The 4011-nt window shown below is 34.2% G+C and overlaps 1 pseudogene; it reads right to left on the bottom strand.

Annotated features, from left to right (window-relative positions):
• Positions 1-370: 370 nt before the first annotated feature.
• LOC121366583 lies at positions 371-2004 on the bottom strand (annotated as a pseudogene).
• Positions 2005-4011: the final 2007 nt, after the last annotated feature.

Raw genomic sequence — 4011 nt, 5'->3', positions numbered from 1 at the left:
TTTCATCAGTTGTACCTTCTCGTGTATAGAAACTTAACCTTCCTACAAACAAGTTACGTTATCATCGTCTCCTTTAACCTTTGTTAGGTCGATCTAAGGCATAAAGAAAATCAGTGTTGTTTAAAATGACATTAAAATTTACATTTAGCTTGAAATGCTCTTGTAATTGCCACGATCGTGAGGTCTCAAAAATCTGTTCCATCAATACTGCCAACCTTGATGGGTCCATATTCACCGTAATCTACAACCAAAGGGCCCAATCTTTTCTCTCCTTATCCAGTGAAGCCCATCCACATTAATTTGTGCGCCAGTCGTGAAAAATTTTGAATAAAAAAATTATGAACTGATAATAGAAATTTTGTAGGTTATTTTAAATAATATGAACTGATGCTAACGCATCTATACCCATTGTTCATAATTACCAGAAGGATGCAAACGTACTCATAAACTCTTAACAAACTTTGGAAAGTGACCAGCAATGATACTCTTTCGAATAGCTTGCATCAGCGACAACTAAAGATAACAAGTACGAAAATACTAGAATCAATTAAAAATGTACATACATGGTAAGTCAAATTATGCAATGTTTATTAAACTACAAGAGACTGGATCTTTGTTGATGATAGCATGTAGTGCTGCTCCTAGAATAATGAGTGCATGTCACACAAGTACAAGTGGAGTCAATTGGTTGAAAGTCCATTTCAAATTCTTTCTGTTTTACGTGGAGTTGGCCCACGGGACTAGAGCTTGTACCAAATCTCTATTGAATTATTAAAGATATTGTTTGTTATCGTATGAGAGGTACTTACAGCTGTTCTTGTTGGAAAGCACAATCAAACATATCGACCCAAGAGCACAAAAACTACTAAGTCAAACTGGAAACTAAAAATGTCACTAACATTATCAGTTCAGCTCTTTACTTCTTCGTACCCCACCCCCATACAATAGCGAGGTTTATCTCTTGGTAAATGATCTGTACAAAGACTGACTATTTCCAAAATATATCTTCTTTTCTCCTCCACTCAATCCACCTATAGCATACCCAGGAAGTCACGTTTCATCATCTCTAATAAAGAAATAAGCTATTTACATTGGACAAAGTCACCACTAACCTTTGATGCATTGTTTCCTTAATTCTGGGTTGCAATCCTCCTGTACAATACCAAATAGGTTTTGTTTAGTAGGGTAGTGATGGGCATTGATACAACGATCTAACCAGCGCAGAGTTCTCCAATGAGCTTCTTCAACTCTATTCCAGTCAGTTTAACTGTGTACTACATCATCTAGTTGCATAATAATATCAGCACCAATTACATTTTATATCTCAACAGAGTGTTCTGGTGTTAATAGCATTGTTGAGTCGTCATGAGGGGAGCGAAACTTTACACCTTCCTAAATAATAATGTGCTAATTAAGATTTATTATATTTAATTATAACCTCAGTAATTTCTGCCAATTTTAATAGTGACACCATTTGAAAACCTCCACTGTCCTATATAAAAAATGAGCAAAGATTGCTTTTTGCTTTTAATGAGATGAGCTATTAAAGACAGTTTATCACAAAGGCAAGATGTATCTTACATAGATGCTGAGATTCAATCTGATACAGTCTAGTTTATAAATTAACAGTTAATATAATTATGAATGACAAAGCTAAAATTGAAAAGCATACCGTGAGTAAAGGTCGGTCCCATTTCATAAATTGATGCAGTCTCCAACACTAGTTAATACATCACAACCTGACTATAATATATAACAGATTCCATAGAACAAGTTTTCTTACTGGTTTGCTACCAAGATGATATGTATTGCCTAACATAATTTGACAGTCAAGTGGTAGTGCCTTAAGCTGTTCAGGAGTTACACCTTCAGTTGTACCTTGAGTACCAATGGCATAAAAACATGAGTATCCCACCACACCATGTGGTAGAGTCATACAAGTACCCGAGCTTTAGAAATGGCACACTTCGGCCGTAACTCTAAAATGAGAGCATTTTCGGCCATGGAATCTCCTCATGGAGGCTCCAATGTTTTCCAGCACATGGAGTAGCCACACCCCCATACAAGCGGAGCATAGCAAACCTCGGTAGCAACAGCAATGGCAGATGACGAGAGATCATCACACAAAACTATTATGGCAATCTTGAAGAGAAAAATTAGTCATTGTACGACATCAGTAAGATATTTACTATATTTATTCGTATTCTAGACAAGAAGAAGCAACCCGTTTTAGTCTCATGTGATGAGTCAGTACTAGCAGTCAAGAAGCTAACTAGAGCACTAGCACTAGATCCTCGTAATCCTGACTCTATAAGCAGAGAGGGGAGGGTCTTTTATAAATTGAAAGATTATCCATCAGCTATAAATAATATCAGTAAAGCATTAAGAGTTAGTCCCTCAGCCAATAAAAAGACTTACCAAGTATTATTTATATTATTCTCTTTTTATTAATTATCATTTTTGTATTAAAAGGAAAAGATTAGCTGTTGTATTTGGTTGCTATGGTGACCAGCTATATCAAGATTGTCAATACAAACTTGCTCTAGAGAATTATTTAAAGGCCAGTGAATGGCTACAAAATTTTAGCACTAACTGGTACTAAGTTACTACCCATCCTTTTGTAACTCTATTGATCTCTTCCCAGTATCTCCTGCTATTTTCATCTTCAAGATTATCAACAAGCAATGAGTATGCTGAATATAGATTAGACCAAATTTCACCTACTGCTCAATCTCTTATCATGAGAGCACAACTACATCATCGTTTGGCAATGTAACTACTTCAATATAATGTTGATAATATATATTAATATACTCATTACGGCTTCTGAATGCTATCATGATGTTGAAGCAGCTTTAGAAATTAAATCCAACATCACGGAATTGCTTTAAATATTAAATCACAGTTAGAACAGATACATCATTAGCAAAACAAGTAGCGTATTTCTACTTCATTTACATTAATGTCATCCTTATAGCAATGGAAGTATTGCTTATTGGCAAAATTAAAAGAAGCTATACGCAAGATTAGTATGCTCTTGATTCTGATCCACATAATGCTGAACATTCACATTTTAAGGTGATATAAACATTAAGTTCTTCAAATGGGGGTTATCAATAATAGTTTATATAGGGAAGTCTATATCGTCAGTCTCATTTATATAACAAAGCTGTGGATGGATTTGTACAAGCAATGGACAAATGTGGAATTTTTTTGTTAGAACATGCTACATATCAGGAACTTCTAAACAATTAATATTGACTTACAATGATTTTGCTATATACAGTGTTTTAGGTAATGTATGTTGATGTTTTAGTATATGATGTGTTTTTTCTGATAGACATGGACCAATACTCTGATGCTATTGTGTTTATTAAATAAAGCCATTAATGAAGAAAGAAAGAAGCTAGTTTGTATTTTAATAGAGGAGTAAATTTTTTTGTTATCACACTTTCATTAGTCACTTCCCTATTGGGCAAATGATTACAATCAGTATTCCCTTTATGCATGAACTCAAAATTATTGTAAGTATTTTACCTCATCAAATTGGCCCCTTGTGAATGTAATGTATACATTTTTGTAACATGCATTGTGTTGCGCCATGTGTGTTTAGGGTTTAGGACAGTTTAGGATCTAAGTAATAGTAGATTGTAATCCTATATATCTAGAAATTGCCATAAAATTGGATTGGCTTGACTCACCCTGTCAGGCTGTACACTTACTCAAATGAAAAGAGATACAAATTTTATTGAGATTATTTTTATTAGGCTACTGATTTTACTGAAATAGGAATAATTCTAACCTAGGTATACTACCTTATCATCCCTAATACTACATTGGACTCCATGTCTGTAACATTACAATGTTAGGTTATCAAAGAACAACCATCAATGATAGATTATTAGCAGTTTTAAATTTTATTTAGATTGTTACTTTAAATTGGGTGACTCTGATTTTTTGCAGCTCGACTGACTATCAACAAGCTTATGATTACCGAAGTTACTTTAGGGG

The sequence above is a fragment of the Gigantopelta aegis genome, unplaced genomic scaffold (genome assembly GCF_016097555.1).
Source record: "Gigantopelta aegis isolate Gae_Host unplaced genomic scaffold, Gae_host_genome ctg6281_pilon_pilon, whole genome shotgun sequence".
NCBI lineage: Eukaryota > Metazoa > Mollusca > Gastropoda > Neomphalida > Peltospiridae > Gigantopelta > Gigantopelta aegis.
This window is presented reverse-complemented; position numbering and strand designations above follow the sequence as displayed.